General features: G+C 41.7%; 1 protein-coding gene across 4 annotated transcripts in view; it reads right to left on the reverse strand.

Moving 5' to 3' along the window:
- Positions 1-24931, reverse strand: part of CDH18 (cadherin 18) — a 450368-nt gene that overhangs the window by 71006 nt on the left and 354431 nt on the right. The window lies entirely within an intron of this gene.

A 24931-nucleotide genomic window follows, 5' to 3' on the forward strand; every position in this document is an offset into this window, starting at 1 on the left:
AGCGATGGGCTCATATCCATAATTTATTAATTTGTATTAATGTCTATCTGCCCCTCTAGACTGTAAACCTACTGTGGAGAGTGAAAGTGTCTATATACTGTTGATACTGTACTCTCCCAAGAGTTTAATAGAGTGCTCTGCACACATTAAGCACTCAATAAATATTTGCGCTTGCTACATGTCAAGCACTGTTCGAAGTGCTGAGGTAGATAGAATTTAATCAGGTTGCACGTAGTCCCTTTCCCACGCAGAACTCATGGTCTAAGTAGGAGGGGGAACAAATGTGGAATCCCCATTTTACAGTTGAGGAAACTGAGGCACAGAAAAGTTAAGTGACTTGCCTTAGGTCACACAGCAGGCAACAGGAAGATGTGGCATTAGAACCCAGGTCCTCTGATTCCCAAGCCCATGTTCTTTCAACTAGTCCATGCTGCTTATTATTCATTCATTCAGTAGTATATATTGATTGCCTATTATATGAAGAAGACTCTTCCCAAGCATCTGGAAGACTAGCAGAAAGAGAAGCAGGATGTGCTAAGTAAAAGAGCACAGGCCTGAGATTCCTAAGGACCTGGGTTCTAATCCCAGCTCCTCCACTTGACTGCTGTGTGACCTTAAGCAAACCACTTAAATTTTCTGTGCCCCAGTTTCCTCAACTGGGTCTCAATGACCTCATCTGTAAAATGGGGATTAAGACTGTTAGCCCCGTCTGGCACAGGGACTGTGTCCAACCTGATTAACTTGTATCTTCCCCAATACCTAGGACAGTGTCAGGCACTTAATATGTCCTTAACAAATACCATAAAAATATAGTATTAGTTGAAGGAAGACTCCTAGCTTCCAATCTAGGCTCTAGTTCATGAGCTCCCCTTTAGACCGTACGCTCTTTGTGGGAAGGAAACGTGTCTACCATCCCTGTATAACAGTACTCTCCCAGGAACTTAGCACAGTGCTCAGAACATAATAAACATTCAATAAATGCCAACGATTGATTAATTACAGTGTCATGGGAAACCAAGACAATTACATATGCATACAAGTAACACTGCAAAAAATACAGTAAATATTGTAGTGAAGGTATCGCTTGACTTCCCATACAGGGTAAATTAATGTATTAAGCACATGACAAAGAACAGAAGCATATGACACATTCCCTGTCCACATTAAATTCATGTTCTATTACAGCTGGCAAAAGCAAGAGAGTAAAGAAAATTGATCTATACATAAGTGCTATGGCTGAATATGCTTAAGTGCTGTGTTCAACCTAAGCACAAGTGCAAGAAGGTTTACTAATTAATATTTTCATGTGATTACTTGGATTGGACACAGGAATTCATTGGACATTTCCTTTCCCTGAATTCTAGAATTGATTTCTTAGTATTACATCTTCCATTACTGCCAGCCCTAAAGCAACCTAAGATTTCATGGTTATAGTGACAGAGGGAAGTAGCTCAGCTAAGAGGAAAGAACACGGCCCAGGGAGTCAGAGGACCTGAGTTCCAATCCCAGCTGCACCAATTAGCTATTGTGTGACCTTGGGCAATTCACTTAAGTTCTCTGTGCCTCAGTTCCCTTATCTGTAAAATGAGGATTCATTCCCTGTTCTCGTCTCCTATTTAGACTGGGAGCCCCATGGGGGATGTGGTTATCCTCTATCTACTTCAGCAGTTAGTACAGTGCCTGACACAGAGTAAGCGCTTAACAGATACCACAATTATTATCATTAGGGAAAATATTCATTCATTCAGTAGTAATAACTGAGTGCTTACTATGTGCAGAGCACTATACTAAACTCTTGGAATATACAATTCGCAAACAGATAGAGATAATCCCTGCCCAATGAGGGAGTTACAGTCTAATCGGGGGAGAGAGACAGACAAAAACAAGACAACTTAATCCCGATAAAAAGAATCAAGGGGATGTACACCCCATTAACAAAATAAATAGGGTAATAAAAATATATACAAATGAGCACAGTGCTGAGGGGAGGGGATGAGGAGCAAAGGGAAAAGGGGGCTTGGCAGAAGGGAGGTGAAGGGAGGAAGGGGGAGGGAGCAGAGGGCAGAGGGGGAGCAGAGAGGGAGCAGAGGGAGCCGAGAGGAAAGGGGAAATTCAGCCTGGGAAGGCCTCTTGGAGGAGGTGAGCTCTCAGAAGGGCTTTTAAGTGGGGAAGAGAGTTAGTTTGGAGGTGAGGAGGGAGGGCATTCCAGGACAGCGGTAGGGCATGGGCCAGAGGTCGACGGCGGGATAGGCGTGAACAGGGGATGGTGAGGAAGTGAGCGGCAGATTCCAATTCTTGTTTTTCATGTAATCCCTCCTCTTCCCCCACCATGGGGGTTTCATATTAAGATGAATTTTTCCTAAGGGCTGAATTAACTTTCAAAAGTCATCTGACTTTCTCCTTTCTTCCTTCTACCTCTCTGAACTCGTGTTACTGTGAAAGTTTCTCCCATCTAAAAAGTCCTGTTGTTCTTTAAGGTCCTGCCACTGCAAAATAGCTCTTTAGAATAAAGCTCCTTGTGGGGAGGCAATGTGTCTTTTTAAAATGGTATTCTTTAGCGCTTACTATGTGTCACGCACTGTTCTACATGGCAGGGTCGATACAAGGTTATTAGGTTGGACACAATCCCTGTCCCACATGGGATTCACAGGCTGAGTGGGAGGAAGTAGGATTGAATTCCCATTTCACAGTTGAGGAAACTGCAACAAAGAGAAATTAAGTGATTTGCCCAAGATCACACAGGAAACAAATGTCAGAGACAGAATTAGAACCCAGCTCCTCTAACTTCCAGACCCATGCTCTTTCCACTAAGCCAAACTGTTTCCCAGCTTTTTCCTGCTGAGGTATTTCCTCAAGCACTTAGTACAACACATGTCTACCAGTTGGTGCTTAATAAATAGCACCAGTATCACTATTATTACCATTACTTTAGTTTCCTGGTCAACCAAATGCAATGAGAAGCTGCATGCCCAAGGGAAAAGGCACGGGCCTATGAATCAGAGGACTGGGGTTCTAATTCCAGTTGCACCATTTGTCCGGTGGGCAAGTCACTCAAAACTTCCCCGTAACATAGTTACCTCCTTTGTAAAATGGGGATTAAGACTGTGCACCCCACGTGGAACATGGCCTGTGTCCAACCCGACTGTCTTCTTTCTACCCCGCTGCTTAATGAAGTGCCTGGCACACACTAAGAGCTTAAAAAAATCATCATTTAAGGCAAACAAAAAGACCCCCAAACCAAAACCACCACCACCAAAGAAACACTTCACAGTAGATTTTAAGGAGCAAAAGGAAGGCAATCTTAGTTTGCTTCCCAAGTAAAATAGTACTGTTATTTTCACTGTGATAGCAACGTGACAGATGATTTATAATTTATTGATAACCTAAGGCGCAGAAAGGGAATGTATCACATTACAAACAGGTTTTTGTTCCTTTCATGATGGGAGATGGTGATTTTTCATTAACACTTGAAAGGCAAATTTGGCCTTACTGTTATGATTTGTAGGGTGGAAATTCTATTCTGAAAATGACAATATTAGGCCTGTGAAGAGGTTTCATCTCCCCAGAGAAGAACAAGCCTTTCTAGCCAAGGGGAAAAAAGTTTATTTGAAAACTGGTTAAACACTTATTTGTTGCACATTATTTGATTTCTGATTATTACGCTCGATGGAACAGAATACTGATGATGCTTATGCTAAAGACAATCCCGGAAAGAGATAGCAAACCCAATTTTGTCCCTGGGACAGGGAAACAGGATTCTCCCTCTACTCGTTGGCAAAGAGATGGAATTTCCAATTGTTTTCTTCATTTCACAAGGAACCCTTTTAAAAATTGACCAGAAAAATGAGATGTCCAAGAAGAGGCCATCTCACCTTCACGATGACGGTATTCAGTATCAGTAGTAACTGGATTTATTGAGCTCCTATTGAAGTGTTCTAAGGACTTGAAACGTATCACCAACGCTAAAGACTCCTGTCCACAAGGACATTCCCTAAGTAAATCTTAGGGCAGTGTCAGTGACACCATATGGATAAAATAAATGACGAGTACTAATCAACCAGAAAGCTTTTAGTTTTTAGAGTAGGATATTACCCTCCAAATCAATTAATCAGTGGTATTTATTGAGCACTTAATCTGTGCAGAGTGCTTTACTAAGCGGTTTGGAGAGGACAATATAACAGAATTAGCAGACACACTCCCAGCCTAACGAACTTAGAGATCCAACCCTCTTCACCAAAGTGAAATGAAAATAAGGTAAGGTTTCTAAGACACCCTGCCTCAATTTTCACCATGCCCAAATACATTGCTGTTATGGTACCCAGCTTTTTCTCAAGCTGTGAACCCTGCTTCAACTACAATAGACAGGTCCAACTTCTGGAATCAGTTTCACCAGTCCTACCGATGAAACACACAAAACAGCAAATGGCAAGGCAAGATGAGCAATAAAGAGGTCTAGAACTGAGTCAGGTCACAAGCACTGAAGAAAAGAGTGGACACAGTGCCGCTAGCCACAACATGTAAGAATGATCAAAGACAGCAAAAGCCTGAAGGACAGAATCAATCATCCATCGTGTACTGTCCTGGATAATTAGCAGTTTTGCATAAAACTATATAACTCTCTTCGATAGTGTGAGGTTTTCCTTCCAAATTTTTATTCTCTCTTTATGTTGTACATTACCCTAAAGTACTTTCGGTTCTTCCATCTTAACACACACTTTCCTACACATTTTGGCTAGCAAGCTCTCGGGGAATTTGGCAAAGCCCTCCTACAATGCCCTGCTCAATGAATAAAATGTGATGCGTTAGAAGAAATAATGATAATAATAATAATAATGCTATTTGTTAAGCGCTTACTCGGTGTCAAGCACTGGTTTAAGAGCTGGGGTAGATACAAGCTAATCGGGTTGGACCCAAAGAAGTAAGCGATTTGCCCAAGGACACGTAACAGAAACGTGGCAGAAGTGAGATTTAAACTCAGGTTCTTCTGATTCCCAGTCCCGTTCTCTATCCACTAAGCCACGCTGCTTCTATGAGCTTCCTGTAGCAATAGAAAAATAAATATTTCAGATAACTGTGTCTTTCCAGTCCAAAGATACCAGCCATCACTGGTATCATTCCTAGACTGTGAGCCCATTTTTGAGAAGGGATTGTATCTGTTACCGAATTGTACTCTCCAAGCCCTTAGCAGAGTGATCTGCCCACAGTAAGTGCTCAATAAATATGATTGAATGAATTGAATGAATAGACTGTGAGCTCAGCGTGGCTGTATCCACCAATTCTGTCATACTTTACTCTCCCAAGCAGTGGGTACAATGCTCTGCACCCAGGAAACACCCATCCATTACCTTTGATGTGTTTCACTGATTGGTCACTATTAAACAAAATTCCTTGGTTCACGATCTAGCATTTAACCTTCACACACGTACAGGTTTTTTTGACCTTTCTTTCATTATCCACAGTAACTATGATAGAACTATTCCTCAGTTACCACACAGGGCCTGTTCTAGAGGATTCAGGTTTTGACACTGAGCAACTGAAGAGCATATTATCTTAAATTCAGATGTTTCTTTGGGATTTGGAAACTTCTGTCTCAGTATTCAATCTCAAAATTGCATCCAGAGATGCTGACACTGGAGTTCTGTCTGATCTATATCCTGGCTCCAGCCCCCCTCCCCCACCCAAAAAATAAATAAAAAAGAATAAAAGTTTGGCTGATTGTAACCCATTAACAGATGGAAGGGAACTAACCTAGCTAGGCAGCAGATGAATTGCTCACAGCTCTGCATCTCAGCCAAAGATCCCTTCCTGAGAAGAAAGTTTTCTGCTGAGCTCGTACTTAGGAGTGGGGGAGCAAAAAAGAAAAAAAAAAGAGACCTGCTTCCCGCAAACTTGCTTTCATCAGCACAAACAACGATAGGTCTTCCAAGATACCAAATGCCACTGTGAAAACGTATTACTTAGCTTGACCTAAAGACCAAACTATATTACTTTGAAAAGAATAAGTGACCTTTGGGGAGGATCAGAGTTACATTTGGGGGATATGAACCCAGAGTTAATAGACTTTGGTAGAATTCCAAACCATGAATAAAACTGAATTGTACTTTGGTGGACTAAGACTACCAATGGTTCTGAAGTTGAATTAAATTGGAGTGACATTTGTGGATACAGGGGAAATGATGAACTCTATAGATCATTATCTGTATTATTTTCTTGTTGCTTTTGTGAATTTGAATTGTTTCAGAAAAAAATTATGTTCTGCCCTCTCCCTTTCTATACCTACTCACTTGAATCACTTACAGCAAAAATCACCTAATTTGTCCATTCATTAAAAAGACAAAAAATAAAAAAAAACCCAAAACCCTAAAAACACAACAAATAAAATCACTTTGGCTTTTGGAAAAAAAACCATAATCATATAGCACGGGCCTGGGAGTCAGAAGGTCATGGGTTCTAAACCCAGTTATGCCACTTGGCTGCTGTATGACCTTGGGCAAGTCGCTTCACTTCTCTGTGCCTCGATGCCTTCATCTGTAAAATGGGAATTATAACTGTGAGTCCCACAGGGACAGGGACAATTTCCTACAGGAATTGCTTGTATCCACTATGCCTGGCACATAGTAAGCACTTAACAAATACCATTATTATATACATACATAAAAAAGGATTTGAACCAGGATGAGATTGGATCTGTGGACAAGAAAATGAAGGGTAATTTTTTTTAAAAAAGCCCAAAATCAATCTGGGTTACATCCATCTGCAGAGTTGTACTAATGTAAACACAAATGACACAAAATATGTAAAACCAACAGCTCATTTCAATACTCTGTTCTCATACCTCTATTTCGTTCAGCATGGCGTAGTGACTAGAGCACAGGCCTGGGAGTCAGAAGGTCATGGGTTCAAGTCCCTGCTCTGCCACTTGTCTGCTGTGTGGCCTTGGACAAGTCATTTCACTTCTCTGGGTCTCAGTTATCTCATCTGTGAAATGGGGATTAAGACTGGGAGCCTGGTGTGGGACAAGGACTGTGTCCAACCCCATTTGCTAGTATCCACCTCAGCACTTACTAAAGAGGCTGGCACAAAGTAAGCGCTTAACAAATACCATAATTATTATTAGTAGTAGTAGTATCACTCTCTTTTCCTCTGCTGCATCATCCATTTTGTCTATATATAGTACTGAGTCCAAATTTCTGGTTGATCCACCTCTTTCTTCATAAGGCAACTAGCATAGTGAGCAAGCAGAACATATTTATGGATACAACTGTTTTTTGTGCCAACGAGCAAATGAAAACCAGGAAAACAACTGGAGAAAAACAGATGAGGGGGCCCGCTATCAGAAAACTTACAAATAAAAGGCATGGAGAAATGGGAAAATGGAATGGAAAAATATGGCACAAATAAATTGGCAAGCCTTCCCTGTGTAAGGGGTTTTTAAGCAAAGTTATAGGTGTGATTACCCAGATAGAGAGAAATGCTATGCTGACAAGGAACATATGGCCTGATAAGGCACCTTTCCTCGTCTATTATAAAGTCCAATTTTCTTAGACAGTTCTGAAGTGCCGGTGAATGTCTCTGCGCATATGAGAAGGCCATCCATCAATGATACTGAATAATAGACTCTGTTCGAGGGCTGGAAGCTTTTCTTCTGGAATATTTCTCTTGTGTAGATAATTCCAAATGGAATGATCCAAAGTGACACTATCCCAATTGCGTCTCCGAAAGTCAGACAACCCGGTAGCCTCCCTACACCTACCCGGGGCCAAAATGGCAGGCTTGTTTCAGCTGAAGGAATAGCAGGGTCTCTGGCTAATTTTGGAGCAGCATTATTGAATGCATGCATAATCAATCTTTTATATTCTATTGCCTCATTAAATCATGTGTGAGGTCAAAGCTGATTCTCACTCTGTCGTGCGCCGGTGTTACCGGAGAATACCAATTAGCTGGCTTGATGACCTCGGATGTGATGCCTCTATTTTTCATTCTCATTATTCCTTCCTCTTTTCGGAAACTTTGGAAAGGGCTCCCTACGTGTCAGAGAGTTACTAAAAAGAGTGGCATATTCCATGAGTCCAACTACCCCTGGCTTACCCTACAATGGTTTAGGATTCCTGAAAGCATTAAGATGTACTTTCCCTTTTTTGCATATGATATTCATCTGATTAGTTCTGCCTTGGGCCAAGCCATTTCATTCATTCCATAAAAAATGCTGAGCTGCTGATTTCTAGGAATAAATAGTTGGCCTCTGTCAGAAATTTCCCCAACAGAGTAATTGTTGGGAGAAGCAGGATGGCATAGTGGATAGAGCACAGGCCTTCAGAAGGTCATGGGTTCTAATCCCACCTCCACCACTAGTCTGCTGTTTGACCTAGGGCAAGTCACTTAACTTCTCTGTGCCTCAGTTGCCTTATCTGTAAAATGGGAATTGAGACTGTGAGCCCCACAAGGGACAAGGACTATGTCCAACCTGACTTGCTTGTATCCATCCCAACATTTAGTACAGTGACTGACACATAGTAAGCACTCAACAAATACCACAATTATTGTTAATTGTCCAGATAGATAGCAACCTCTTGTACCTATCTCTTCAGAGGTTTTGTTTTTTTTTAAACACTGGTGGTTAAAAACAATCATTTGCAAAGTTTGATATTAATTCTCATAACACAATTGATTTAAGTGCTTATATCTTGCTGTGTAATCTCTTTGAGGGCAGGGAATGTGTCTGATGCTTCTGTTAGGTATCCCTAGCTCTTAGTATACTGCAACTGCTATCAATCAATGATATTTACTGAGTGCTTACTACATGTAGAGCACAATACAAAGCGTTTGGGAGAGTACAGTATAAAAGAATTTGCAGAAACCCTACCTGCCCACAGTGAGGTTACAGTCTTAGTAAATCTCAGTGTGTGACTGCTAAAATCCAGATGGGGATACAGAGATGAAAATAACTTGGAGGGTGGAAGATGCAATCTCGCTTTTATTTCCTGGACCAGCACAGCCTGTATCTCCCGGTGCCTTGAACACCAGACTCCAGCTGCAGAGCTGGGCGCAGGAAATCCTCTGCCAGTTCAGCCAGGTTCTTGGCAGGCTGCGTGCTGACCATTAACTTTCCATCACGCTAAATGTTCAATGGTCCAAAATAAGATAAGCAGGAGCCAGTCGTCCACACATCACCCATGAGGGACGCAGCATGGCTGAGTGGAAGGAGCACAGGCAATATGGGTTCTCCTCTCAGCTCCGCCACTTGCCCTGAGCAAATCGCTTCCCTGCTCTGTACCTCAGTTATCTCATCTGTAAAACGGGGATTAAGACTGTGAGCCTTCATTTCTTCAACTGCAAAATGGGATTCGATACCTGTTCCCCTTCTCATTTCGACTGGAAGCCCCACGTGGGTCACTGACTGTATTTTGCCAGATTAACTCAGTGCTAGAACAGTGCTTGACACACTAACAATACCATACAAAATGAGATAAAATGAATAAATACTTATTCATTGATTGCTTCTTCCCTTAGAGGGAGAGGTGAGAATACTCCAGTCTCTTATCTCTTCCTCCCCTTTTAAATTGCAAGGATAAATTCATGGTCATCTGTGAGAAACTTAATTTTGCTGCCTCAGAAAAGTATTACCCAAGATGTCTTTTTTTCACTACACTTAAGGGAGCATAATGCAAAAGCATTATACTGAGGGAGACCGAGAACTATGTGAATTCCAAAACCTTCCAAATCTTCATATCACATGTCACTGAAAAATTCTGTCACAGAATTTTCATTTGACATTTTCTCACTTCAGTCAATGTATGATGGGTGCCCAGCTCTAATTTTATATGTGAAACACATACACATGGCAGTGAGGCTGCTTCTTACAAGTCTAAACAGAGAACTGTGTTGCTTGAAACATTGGCTTTAAAAAAACCCAAAAAACTACAGGATGGTTTTTTGGGGCGGGAGGGGGGGTACTTTTAGTCCTCAAACTCAAGAATGGAAACCAGGAAGCAATCATCATTTTAACTCTGGGAAAGGATGGGTGGATGGAGGTGTAGATTAGGTGACCTTGTAGATTTTTGTCTAGGTATTCTGTGCTTTCATATATAGATATATGTATTGTTTCCATGGCAGCTAAAATATGTGAAGAGAAAGATCCAGGAAGGCCAAATTCGATGGAAAAAGAAGGGAGTGGTGAGGTTTAGGGTGGTCTAGAGTGGAGGTGATGTGTTAGTTAAGAATTGAGTGGTGTGCTAAGGGCTTGGGCAGATACTACACATTCAGGTCAGACACTGTCCCTGAATCCTCTAGACTGCTCATTCTGGGCAGGAACTGGGTATGATTATTGTTGCACCAGAGTCACTCAAGCGCTTGGCACAGTGCTCTGCACACAGTAAGTGCTCAATAAATACAATTGACTGTCTGGGCCACACAGTGCTCACAGTGTAAGAAGGAGGGAGAAGAGATACTTTATCCTCATTTGCACATGAAGAAACTGAGAAGTCAATAAATTTGCTGAAAGTCACAAAGCGGGCAAGTAAGCGATGGGGCTAGAACTCGAAGCCAGGATCTTTGACTCCAGTCATGTGCTATTTCCATTAGGTCACGAGAATAGTCGGTCTTCCTGACTGAACCCAATTTCCCCTATTCCCTCTCCCTTCTGCATTGCCCTTGAACTTGAATTTGTAGCCTTTACTCATCTCACCCTCAGCTCTACTGTACTTATGTACAGAAACACAATTCATTTTTAATGTCTGTCTCCCCCACCAGAGTGTAAGCTCCTTGTGGGCTGGGAACGTGTCTCTCGACTCTGTTGTACTGTAGTCTCCCAAGGGCTCGGTACGGTACCTGAACATAGTAAGTGGTCAATAAATCCCACTGATAGAAAGGTAGATAGATGCTAGTTCTATTAGGCACCTCCAAACAGTACAAATCTCTGCACAGGGTAAGCACTCAATAAATTATACTGATAGCTGAAAAATCTGCATTTATCTTTAATCTGAAGAGTAGATTTTAATGAAATCCAAAAGTATTTTTCCAAAAGCTTCTTTGCGGTCACCTTTATTCCACTGTATACCCCCAAATCCAAACATTTCTTCTAATGTTGTTTATAAAAGTATTTGCCTCGTTTAGTGGGTATTAAATTGGGAATGCCGAAAACAGACTCAGAGCATTATGTAACAATCTGTTTATTAGCACACCCAGTTCTCCTATAACATTATGCTGTGTTCTCATCATCACTGCATTTAGAAAAACTCACACTATGAAAATCACCTGTTCTCTCTCTCTCTGATACACACACACACAGTTTCTTTCAAACAGGCTGAGACCTTTGAACTAAGACTCTGTGATTTCCTAAGAACAATCTAGCCAAAATGTATAATGAAAACCCACGTCCTGGCAGAACTAAGTGAATCTCTTAGTGTCCGCAGTGTACTACAGAACTCAGACACGGAATAAACGTGATCTTCAAAGGGCTCACATTGCAGTAGTTCTTTGTTTCTGATCTATCACAAAGGCTGGGGGAAGGGCAGCCTAGGAGAGACAAAACATTAAAAACACAAACATATCTGATCTTTCATCGGTGGCCAGGAGGAGAGGATTAGCTCCTTGGTCCTAATGTCCTCCTGGGATCAGAAGGAAGTCTTGGCTGATGATGAAGAAAAGGACTCATTGCTAGGAGACTCTGCCAGGAAAACAGCAGGACCAATGCTATAGTAACTTGGCTAGACAGCTTTTATTCTGCAAGTGCCCGGACCAGGAACAGATGTTTCTGAAAGGATGCTGGCACTTCTGTTCTTACATCTTACATGAACTTAGGGGGTGAGCATCCAAGAATTCCTGGAGGAGGAAAGTCCTAGTCTTCACCCCCTAAAAAAGTATCCAATCCTATTTTTTAATATATTTGTTAATCACTTAATATGTGTCTGACAATGTACTAAGCGCTGGGTTAGAAACAACATAATCAGGTTGGATGCATCTCCTGTCCCCCACGGTGCTCTCGGTCTTAATCCCTATTTTCCAGATAAGTGAGGCACAGAGAAGTTGAGTGACCTGCTCAAGGTCACATAGCAGAAAAGTGCTCTATCAACTAGAACCACGCCGCTTCTCCTTTCCATGCTATCCCCATCATCAAAGGGAAAATACACCAACAATACCCATTTGGACAAAGTACCACAGTGACTTTTAGCATTTGGTGTGGTAAAAAGGGCAGAGTCTACATCGGCATTTTGCTTCAGATTCAGCTAGTCTGAATGTGGATGTTGATCCAGGACTGATTTTTCCAAATGCTACTGAAGAAACAGCTTTCATAAGCAGCATGGCCTAGTCGATAGAGCACGGGCCTGGGAGTCAGAGGGACCTGGGTTCTAATCCTGGATCTCCTACATCTCTGCTGTGTGACCTGGGGAAATCACTTCACTTCTCTGTGCCTCAGTTCCCTCATCTGTAAAATGGGCATTAGGACTGTGAGTCCCAACTGGGACATGGATTGTATGCAACCTGATTACCTTGTATCTACCCCAGCACTTGGCAGAGTACCTGACATATATACCCTTATGTCTATATGGGTAATTTGTTAACCCTTAACAAATATCAGAGAAAAATGAAAACAAACACTTCCCCAAAAGCTTTGAAAAGAATAAACACTCAATGGGAAAGTGAAACCTATGTCTTTTTTTTAGGAGATAATTTTTTTAAGCTTATTACAAGGTAGTTTTTCAATATTCCTACTGGTGTTCCAAGTTTCTTCTTGGATGAAGATTTGGGGAAACTGTAATACAATCCATACTGAAACCTCTCAAGTTCTCTTACAGTTTGGTGTGTCTGCCGGAGAGTCGACATAAAAGTCTAGTTCTAATTCAACCAATCAATTAATGGCATTTATTGAGCACTACTTGTGTGCACACAGCACTGTGCTTGAAGAGCAGAATACAGGAGAATTGGTAGACAAGGTCCTTATCCACAATGAACTTACACACTTCCATTTTTTTGTTTTTTAAAACGTTTGCCCTATTTTTTAATTCAGTCCAATTCTTCCCCCCTTGTTACCAGGACCCTATTCAATTCAATCTATCACTCAATCTTATTCATTAATTGCTTACTGGGTGCAGAGCACTGTACTAGACTCTTGGGAGAGTACAACAGAACAATATAACAAAGTTGGTAGACACATTTTCTGTCCACAATGAGTTTATGTTGTAGAGAGGGAGAATAGTCTAGAAGGGGAGAGTCCAGTAAATGAACTCTTGGAGGTCATCAGCTGCCGGATATCTTGTGCTAATTATCTTCCAAGGGGTTATATTTCCCTTCCTTCATGATGGATGTAGACCTTTCAAATCACAGGGAAGGGAAACCAGAAATCCCAAAGCTAGGCTGGGCGATTGAGAGAATCACTTATGCTGGTTTTACTGGATAATAAAATCAATTCCTGTGTTGTATCATTTTCAGAAAGTGCCACCATGCTGCCTGCAATACATTGTGTAGCCCAGTCCAAAAGACAATTGTTTCCTTCATCTGGGATTACAGTGAATGTAAATTGATTCTGTCTTTACATATTCAGAACACACAAGGTAAAACGATCCTTTCTGTTTTGCCAGCTTTGCAAACAGATTTTTCACGGTTCACTACCTCACGTACACACAGTCATCGAAATTCTGAAACGGAAGGAACAACAGACATTTAACTTGGATTTCACTTCTCTTCAAAGTTAAAAAAAAAATCACTTCATCTCCACAACCATAAATTCAGAGAGAGTTTAGATCAAACTGCCCACACAGCTCTATTTTACAGTCTGTGTTCAGTTTTTAATCCTGAAGAGAGGGCACAAAGACAACTTTCCTCTTAACGAGCTTTACTAATGTGTGGAAGGGACTATACTGAAACACTGTGGAAGCCACACCCATTAACCCAATTTAGTGGAAAAAATGCATATTCAACTAAGTTTTGCTCCTTGTGGAACTGTTGAATAAACTCTGAGCTTTCTACTAAAAATACAACTTATTTTTCGCTAGGCGTGATGTTCATGTTAACAGCCATTTTACTTGTGGGACAAGAATGCTTTTCAAGCATTTTCTCCTTCCAAACAGGCAAAGCTCTTGATGAAAATATGTTTCACACCTTTTACCGGGTCGTGTTTTTACCAGAAACATTTTCAAAACACTTGTTTCTTGATTCAGCACTGAAGGAAACATTCTCTGCAGCCAAAAAAAAAAAATCTCAGAAATCCCTCCCCATTTGAAAATATGATCCTGTCGTGGGGAGAGAAAGGATGTTCAGTTAATGAAATCAGAAAACCTTCCAAAGTAAACCACCAGTGTTCCACAGAACCCTACTCTCTAACCACTAGAGAAGCTTACAACAGTGCTTGGCACATAGTAAACACTTAACAAATACCACCATTATTATTATTAGTGGAAAGAGCACAGGCCTGGGAGTCAGAGGACCTGGGTTTTAATTCTGGCTCATGCCCCTTGTATGCTGTGGGTCCTTAGGCAGGCCATTTCACTTTTCTGTGCCTCGTTTCCCTCATCTGTAAAATGGGGATTAAATCTCACTCCCTCCTACTTAGACTGTGAGCTCTGCGGGACAGGGACTATGTCCAATCTGATTAGTTTGTATGAACTGCGATGCTTAGTACACAGCTTGGCATGTAGTAAGCACTTTACCAAGTACCATGATAGCAACAAATGACTATAATAAATGTAGCATTGGAAAGAAAGGTATTCGTACGATGAAGACCTCCAGTGGCTTCTGAGAAAAGGGACTTGTGGAGCTGGTGGATATCACTATAGCATGAGCGTTGGAAGAGGTAACAATAGCCATGACAGATTGTTTGAATAACGTGGAGTTTATTTCCCCATTTTAGAGTCCTGAAAATATGACTCCTACTTCCAATTACCAAACTAAAGTGGAAGAAGAGAAGCAGTGTTTCCTAGTAGAGAGACCATGGGCCTGGAAGTCAAGGACCAGCGTTTTTAGCCCAACTCTATTATTTGTCTACTATGTGACCTTGGGCGAATCACTTAACTTTTCTGTACCTCAGGTATCTCATCTGTAAAAATGGGGATTGAGACCGTAAACTCTATGTGGTACAAGGACTTTGTCCATCTCAATTAGCTTGTATCTATCCACTGCTTAAGCTATAGTAGCATTTAAGAAATAACATTATATATAAAATCAGTCTAAGTAGGAGGGAGAACAGTATTTATTATCTATTTTACCGATGAATAAACTGAGGCACAGAGAGGTTGTGACTTGCTTTAGGTCACAGAACAGACAAGTGGCACAGGTGAGATTGGAACCCAGGTCCTTTGATTCCCAGGCCCGTGGAGCTCTCCACTTGGTTATTATGTACCAAGAACTGTGCTAAGAATTGCAGTCAGTACAAGCTAGTCCATACTTCTTAGCAGTCAATGCAAGATAGTCAGTGTGGACACAATCCCTGCCTGCCACAGGAGTGACTGTTTACATAGAAAGGAGAGCATCATACTCCATTTTACAGATGAGGAAACTGAGACCCAGGGAAGTTAGGTGACTTGCCCAAAGTCTCAGAACAAGCCAATGTCAGAGCTAGGAGTGGAACGGGTATCTAGTGTTTCAGGATTCCTGGTAGGTTAGTGTGGCATGATTATTTCTGCATTAAAAATGAGGACTTGTAGAAATTTCACAGAAAAAAAAGTAAACTCACCAACCTGATGAATCTTTACATACACTGCAATTATTAGCATGTTTTTGCTTACCACGGTGCTCATTTTTTTCATTATCTTCCTCCATTTCATTAAAACTATTCAGAAAGTGAAAGCTTTAGTGTCACAGAGAATATGATCCAGAAAAGGTGACTAAAGAGAAACCTATAGCATTTCTATCCCACTGAGACTGAAATTTCTGTTCTTCTACCGAGTGAACACCTTTTGAATGATTTTTGTTGCAGTGGGTGGAAAAAAAAAATAAGATGACATTGCTTTTGAACACTTGATCTGATATTGCAGCAAAAAAAGTATTCTGTATTCTCCATGAACAATGCAGAAAATAATAAATTCAGATTTCTACACTTGGAGTTCAAACACAGCCAAACCAATGCTTATTTACATGAGCTCAGAGAGCTGTGAGAGTACAATTTATGGAGGGATTCAGTATAGGATTCCTTTTTTTTTAGGCAACTACCTTTTTAGTGAAAGTTCATAGGTAAATATCAGAGGGCAAAACTGAATTATTCTTGGTAAATCAAAACTAAACAACCTCACAGTTCAAAACTGCTGATGTTTTCAAAACTATATCTTCAACCAAGGGAATGGTGAGCAGGCCAAGCTTATGTGTCTCAGGGGACAGAAACTGGTCCAGTTTACATGTCTCTCAAGATTGTTGACAGGCACTTGCATTTAGAATTTAGACTGATCCTATGATTTCACCCAGTTATTCATCCTGAAAATTGTTCCTTTTGTTTTTGGTTTGGTGAAAAGAGGAGGAGGAAGAAGAGAGACAATAAGGAGGAAGAAAGAAAAGGAAACAGAGGAGGAAAAAGAAGAGAGGAAAGGGGAAAAAAGGGAGAGGGAGAGAAGCTGGAGAAGGAGAAAGCAGGGGGTAGGGGAAGAGAAGTCTAGATTGGGGAATCAGGTTGTAAGAACCACTGTTGGCCCAGAGCACAATCACTTTCCAAACTGCTCATATTCTAAAAATACAATTAAGGGTCTTCAATCTATTCACAGAGAACACGTCTATCAACTCTATTATATTGTACTCTCCCAAGCTCTTGGGAAATATGATTGATCATATTGATAAATACCGAGTAAATGCTCAGTAAATATGATTGACTGATTCAGTCACCAGCATCGAGGCAATGTTTATGGGGGGAGACTCATGAGAAAAAGGGATGGTATCAGGCTGTTCAAACAATTGCTTTCCAAAGAGCTCAAATAGGAGACCTGTACGTTGAAGAAGTGTAGATCACCAACCATCTTATTAAACAATGGAAGAGAGTTGCAGGCAATACACGATAGGAGACAGCGCAGGTTAACATATGATGGGGTCGCTCTCCTTAGTGGAGGCTTCGGGGGAAAAAAAAAGATATGCAACCTAAGGATAAATGGGGAAACTGAGATAAGCAGTGCACCAATGTGGCCAACGAGTGACTATGTGGACAAGGTTTAAACATTCTCCAGTGTAGATGGTCTTTTGGTCACAAATAGGTCCTTTTACCTGAGTCCAATTTCAGAAACGTCACCTTCCACTTTGAAGGACAACACTTATAGCGATAGGAGAAAAAACAAAATGAATACAAGTGCAGTTTTTCCCAATTCCTGATACTCTTGTCTGCGAAGTTCCCTTTTCTCTTATCCCAGAATGCACACTGGAAATAATGATGATGATGATAATGACAATAATAGTTGTTCTATTTGTTAATTGTCTAGAATGTGCCAAGCGCTGAACTAAGGGCTAGCGTGGATACAAGATGATCAAGTTGGATACAGTCTCTATCCCCCATGGGACTCACCATGGAAGGTGGAAGAGGAGTTGAATCTGTTGAATCTCCATTTCACAGATGAGGAAAGTGAGGAACAGATGAATTAAGTGACTTGACTATGACAGGCAAGCGACAGAGATGGGCTTAGAACCCAGGTCTCTTGAGTCCAAGGCCTGTGTTCTTTCCACTAGGCTTCCCAGAAGCCCACTGAGGTGAGAAATAAATCCATTATACAATATTCACAGTCCCGTCTGGCATTCTGAAACAAACAGTGCAGACATTTATAATAAAGATCCAAATGCTGCCCATGCCTTTCATGTCATTGATGAAATACTGAAGAGATGTTTCAAGATGTGAAAGAATAGTACAGTCATCCGATCTATCCTCGTGGAATTGTTTCTAGCAATGCATAACAGACGTAAATGTCACTGTGCAAAAATGCTTACAGAACTTGTAATCCTCTTCTGTCACAATCAGACATGCAGTCCCATGATCGGGCATTTCCTTGACATTATAGGAAAACTTCCAGTTTCTGAAAATAGCCAAGTCTTTTTTCTTAACCTGTCACTAAATCCTCTGTCTTCATCCTTCACAGCATCACTAACAACCTCCCTTTGCTCTCCATCCAAACCGATACCATGTTAGTCCAAGAAATTGAGAAGCAGCATGGCTTAGTGTAAAGAGCACAGGTTTGGGAGTCAGAGGTGGAGGGTTCTAATCCCGGCTCTGCCACTTGTCAGCTGTGTGACTTTGGGCAAGTCACTTAACTTCTCTGTGCCTCGGTTCCCTCATCTGCAAAATGGGGATGAAGACCTTGAGCCCCATGTGGGACAACCTGATTACCTTGTTTCTACCCCAGCGCTTAGAACAGTGCTTGGCACACAGGAAGTGCTTAACAAATACCATCATTATTATTAGTCTCCCTTAATTAGTGCTCCAGCCTCCTTGCTGACCTCCCAGCCTCCTACCTCTCCCCACTCCAGTCCACACTTGACTTTATTGCCCGGATCACTTTTCCACAAAAAAAAACCCATCCACAAAACAGATCATGCTTCCCACTCCTCAAGAATCTGCCATGATTGCCCATCCACCTCCTCATCATACAGGACCTTCTTACCATCAGCTTTAAAGCATTCAATCATCTTGCCTCCTCCTACCTTATCTCGCTGCCCTCCTACTACAATCGGGCCTTCACACTTCACTACTTCAGTGCCAATCTACTCCCTGCACTTGAATCTTGTCCATCTCACACCTGATCTCTTGCCTACATCCTGCCTCTGACATGGAATGCCCCACAACGCTTATACACAGATCCATAGTTTGTTTATATTAATGTCTGTCTCCCCCTCTACATTGTGAGCCTGTTGTGAGCATGTAGCGTGTCTACCAATTCTGCTATACTGTACTCTCAATCAATTCATGGCATTTAATGAGTTCTTACTATGTGCAGAGCACCATAATAAGCACTTGGAAGAGTGCAATACAACAGAATTAGGAGCTAGGTTCCCTGCCCATAATGAGCTTAGAGTCTAAAGGGGGAGAGAGATATTAATAAGAATAAGTAATTTATAGTATATAATTTAAAGATACATACACAAGTACTGTGGGATTGGGAGTGGGGCAAATATCAAATGTCCGGAGGACACAGATCCAAGTGCGTAGATGATGCAAAAGGACTGCGAGACAAAAGAGGGTTTAGTCAGGGAAAGCTTCTTGAAGATGTGACCTTAATCATTCTCTGAAGGTGAAGAGAGTGGTGGATTGGCATATGTGGAGGGGCAGGGAGTTCCAGGCTAGGGGGAGGATGTGGGAAAGGGGGAGGATGTGGGAAAGGGGTAGGAGGTACTTGTTTACGTATCTTTAAATTATATTCAATTACTCATTCAGATTAATGTCTGTCTCCCTCTCTAGAATGTAAGCTCGTTATGGGCAGGGAATGTATCTGCTAATTATGTTATATTGTACTCTTCCAATGCAATACTGTTTCAATACTCTTCCAACTAAAAGCTCACCTCCAGGAGGCCTTCCCAGACTAGGCCCCCCTTTTCCTCTGCTCCTCCTACCCTCCCCATCACCCCCACTCACTCCCTTTGCTCTTCCCCCCTCCCTGCCCCACATCACTTGTGTGTATATAGGTACATATTTATAATTTTATTTATTTTATTAATGTCATTTATATATCTGTAATTCTACTTATTTAAATTGATGGTATTGATGCCTGTTACTTGTTTTGAAGTCTATCTCTCCCCTTCTAGATTGTGAGCCCATTATGGGCAGGGATTGTCTCTATGTGTTGCTGAATTGTACTTTCCAAGGGCTTAGTATGGTGCTCTGCACACAGTAATGCTCAATAAATACGACTGAATGAACGAATTCCCCAGAATTGCAATAAGGATTATTCTAGTTATCCTGCAAAAGTGCTGGAAAAGAGGCACTGCTCACAGTGAATACTACCCATCGAAACTTGCCCAGAAGATTGAGGAGCTTAGTACAGTGCTCTGCACATAGTAAGCACTCAATAAATGTGATTGAATGAATGAATGAATTGAGGCCACGGCTACCTCACACTGAAAGAGAGACTCCTCTCTTCCACGGGCCAAAAGAAAGGACTGAAAGACACTGACCACCTTTCTCTTTGTCTCTTCCTAAACTACCTCGGGCTCTTCCAGTAGGTCTACAATGACAGTGAGTAAGTTCCAACAAAGAGCACTTACCATATGCGAAGCACTGTACCTGTTGTGCGATACTGGGCAAATCATTTAAATTTTCTGTGCTTCAGTTTTCCCAATTGGAAAATGGAGATTCAATGCCTGTTCTCCCTCCTACATGGTCTGTGAGCCACACGTAGTGCAGAAAATGTATTTGGTGTGATTATTTTGTATCTTACCCCAGCACAGAGCCTGGAACATAGTAAGCCCTTAACAAAATACCACAGTTTTTATTATTATTATCATTACTGAGACAAACATGAGAATGTTGGGAAAGTTCCGCTTCCTTTTCTCCCTATTTGCTACTTTAGAGGACTGCCAAAAACTCTTGGGAACCCAGATCTGGAGCGCAAGATCGGTCAAATGTGATTATCAATTGAATTATTTACTAGTGAATAAAAGCCTGACTTTATGAACTATTAAGTAGCCACAGTAACCTCTCAATCGGGCCACTGAATCGGGCCGTTTACAATTTATTAGTGAAAGCAATTATGGCATGCAAAAGAAAAGCTTAGCACACACAACTAAGGTCGGATGTCTATGATTGAGAAGTTGCAGGATTTTGCTTTTTTATCCAAGGTTTTTGTAGTAGACTTGGTGAGTACAATAGTGCCTTAGCCTGGTTTCTTCATCGGAGCTAGATAATCCACACCTTTAACACAGCCCTGTCCTCTGAAGTCAATTCCCTTGCTCCTATATTCCTCCCTCCATCTCATACTACCAACCTGCAATCCCGGCTCTCCTCCACGGTACATTTTCTCTGCTCTTGTGCAAGCCTCTGAGCGCTGCTGGCAGAAATCTCAATACCAGTCCGATCTTGTCCACCTCCACCTCCACCTCATCCTCACCGGTTTTAACTCTGCCTTCTCCTTTGCCCAACAACAATACTTCTCCAACCTTATGACTCCCAAGTCTGTTGCCCATGCCATCTCATTAAGACTTTTAAATCCCTCCTAAAACCCCATGGCCTCAACACCCAGCCACATCCATCTCATGCCCCTAATGACCTTGACATATACTTCATGGCTAAAATTGAAACCATCAGGCATGACTCTAAAAATCTTCCCTACTCCTCTCCAGTCCCACCCTGGTCTTGGCACCCTTTCAACTCTCCCATCCTTCTCAGCCGGATCTCACGAGGTAATTTTCTACTTCCTCTCAAAATAAATCCCCTCCTCTGTGCCTCCGACCCCATCCTTTCAGACCTTATCAAAACAACTGCCGCTTCCCTTCTTCCTCTCCCTGACTGCTTTCAAGCACTGTCACATAATCTCTAACCAAAACACCAAACCCCAAAAAAACCACCCCAAAATTATCATGACCCCATGGTTCCCTCCAGTTATCACCCATCTCCCCACCCATACTCTCCAAACTCACTGAGAAAGCTATCTGAAACCTGAATCCCAACATCCAGAGGTAATTCAGTTTCATGTTTCCTGAAAAACTTCTCCTTCCTCTTTACAAGTAACCAGTTTGGGCAGTCTACATGACCTATAATGAAGATACGTAAAGGCCAGAAGGCTTTCATAAACTAGTGAGATTTATGAGAACCTAAGTCATTTTGTTTCTTTTGTTCAACATCTTTCAAGGCCCAAGAAAAGATTTATGGGTTGAAACCAGGTATTTGCTGCTCCAATAATCCAGAAGATGTTTCTTTTATTGAAATGTCTGTTTGAAGGCTCTACCTAATCACAGGGGTACATTTGCTTAGTGGGGAGACAATCTGGAAAGAAAAGAATGGATTTCCATCCCATTTAATAATATAGTAAGATGACAACAGATTTGAATAATGGAGAGAAGTATCCTTATTCAAACCTAGGAGAAATGTTAAAAAAAAGCCAATAGGTTTAAAGAGAATAAATGAGTTAATCAGTACCTGATATTTTATACCAAAAACATCCTGTAATGATTACTGATTATGACTACTATTACAAAAGTAGGACTTTTACCACTTAAAGTCCACTGAGGATTATTTTATACACATTCACACAACCCCACCTGGCCACACACACACTATATAACCCTTATAGATTCCCATTTCCTGTTTTCTTGCCCCAGGAGTTCAGCGTGAAATTGAAAGGGGCCATATATTTTTATTTGCTAAAACAATCTGATTTGGGGCAACAAAATAAACTTCCTCCTGTAAGAGGAAATAATGAAAGGAAATAACTTGGGGCCAACTCTGAGGAATCTTTTTTTTTTTAATAACGTTCACAAACAGAAGGACATCTGCATTTTAATTGTAGGCAGCCTCAAAGAGGGTTTGCCAAGTGTTACCTGGGTTTTTTCCTAGTCAGACTATTTCACTTCACTAGCGACTTATCCCTTTAGATGTAAACATCCTCTGCACGATGTAGGAGCCCCAGCCAGACTAGAGTGAGGTTGGTAAGGGTATTTACTGAGTACCCACTGGGTATAATGCACTTCAGTAGCCTTTGAGAAACACAAGCCCTCTCATAGCAGACAGATAATTGCTCTCCCCTGCTTCAAAACCTTATTGAAGACACATGTCCCCCCAAATCCCCCCTAAGCCTTCCTCTCCTCCTCTCCCACACCCTTCTGCATCACTCTTACTTGCTCCTTCATTTATCCTCCCTCCCATCCCCATAGCAGATATGTATATATCTGTATATATCAGTAATTTATTTATTTATTTAATCCATTTATTTACTTTATTAATGTTTGCCTCCCCCTCTAGACTGTTAGCTTGTTGTGGGCAGGAATGTGTCTGTTGTTACAGTGTACTTTCCCATGTGCTTAGCACACAGTAAGTGTTCAATATGATTGAATCAAAGTGACTTGCTCCTTGTCCTGTCCACAAGGAATTTACACAGTAAATGGGGAAATAGACTTTCACCGGACTACTGTTTCCAGACAGGATTCCCATCTACTTGTTGATTCAACCCTAGGCTTCATTTCACTGACTAAATCAACTTCCCAGTTTGAATCATCAGGCAGGAACTGTGCCTGATCTGATCATTTGGTCTTCTTCAGTGACCAACACAGTGTTTTGCCATTAGGTCCTTAAGAAATATCATCAAAAGCGATACTAATAATGATAATGATGGGATTCAGATGAGGTAACTGAGGCCCAGAGAAGTGGGGTGTCACACCCAAGATCCTACACCAGATAAGTAGCAAAGCTGGGATGAGAACCCAGGTCCTTCTGACTCCCACACTCATTCTCTATTCACTAGGAAACACTGCTTGCAACTCTTAACCCCTATGCTTCAATGTCATTATCTGTAAAATGGAGATTTGTGATCTGTCTGCTTTCCGGATTAGACTGAGTTCTTTCAGGGTCAGGGACTGATTCTAATCTGATTATTTTGGATCTGCCCGTTCCTTGGCAGCTAGTAAGCACAAAATAAATACCATAATTATTATATACTATTTGTTACACTGTGTTCCTGGTGGATCCTTCACAGCCTCACTTGTGTCTTGGTGTCCCGTATCCACAAGTGTGGTCCACAACCAACCCTACGAACAGAACTTGAGAGAGAGTTTTCTGCCCCTTGCCTAAATCTCTGAACCAAAGAGCACTGTTCTATGAATCTACAAGAATCTGCTCAATCACTCAGTGGAATTTACTAAGCACTTACTATATGCAGAACAGTCTAAGTGCTTAGGAGGGTACAATAGAATTGGTGCTCACCCACAAGGAAATTACAGTCTAGAAGGGGACAGACATTAAACAAATTACAAATAGCAGAAATGGTAGGGTATAAGGATAAGTGTATATATGTGTATTCACTCATACTTTGGCATATCTGTACTCTTTACGCCCTTGATAGCCTTTGATATGTGCCATGGGGCTGAGGGAGGGGTGGATATCAAGGGCTTAAAGTACGCAGTCAAAGCAGAAGAGATAGCCAGTAGGAGAAATAAGAGCTTAGCTGGGGAAGGTCTCTTGGAGGAAATGTGATTTTAGGATGGCTTTAAAGGTGGGAGGAGGTGGTCTGTCGGATATGAAGGGAGGAGTTTCAGGCCACAGAGAGGATATTGGCAAGGGGTCTGTGGTGAAATACATGCCACTGAGGTACAGTGATTCAACTGAGGTTGGAGGAGCAATGCATGTGACCTGAGTTGTGGCAGGAAATCAGTAAGGTAAGATATGAGAGGCAAACTGAATGAGTGCCTTAAAGCCAAAGGTAAGGAGTTTCTCTTTGAAATAGGAGGTGGATGGGCAACCACAGGAGGTTCTTGGAAAGTGAACTGAACGGTTGTTTGGAAAAATCATCCAAGCAGCAGGGCGAACCTTGGACTATGGACTGGAGTGGGAGATATAGAAAGCAAGGATGTCAGCAAGAAGGCTGATGCAGTAATTAAGGCGGGCTATAACTAGTGTTTGAATCAGAGTGGCAGCGGTTTGGATTGAAGAGGAAAGGGCAGATCCTAGAGATGTTGTGAAGGTAGAACTGGCAGGATTCCATGACAGCCTGAATGTGCGGGCTGAATGAGAGTTGATCAAAGATTTGTGGTGAGGTTATGGGCTCATGAGATAGGCCAGGAGATCCTGTCTACGCACACAGGAAAAACAGGGAGAGGACAAGGTTTGGGTGGGAAGATGAGGAGTGATGTTTCCGGCATGTTAAGTTTGAGAAGTTGGCAGGATACATAAGGTGAGATGTCCGGAAGGCAGGAGAGAATATGAGACTGCAGAGAAGGAGAGAGATTAGGGCTGGAGATGTACACTTGGGAATCATCCACTTAGAGATGGTAGTTGAAGCCACAGGAGTGCATCAGTTCTCCAAGGGAGTGGGTGTAGACAGAGGAAAAAAGG

This window comes from Ornithorhynchus anatinus, chromosome X3 (assembly GCF_004115215.2).
Source record: "Ornithorhynchus anatinus isolate Pmale09 chromosome X3, mOrnAna1.pri.v4, whole genome shotgun sequence".
Classification (NCBI taxonomy): domain Eukaryota; kingdom Metazoa; phylum Chordata; class Mammalia; order Monotremata; family Ornithorhynchidae; genus Ornithorhynchus; species Ornithorhynchus anatinus.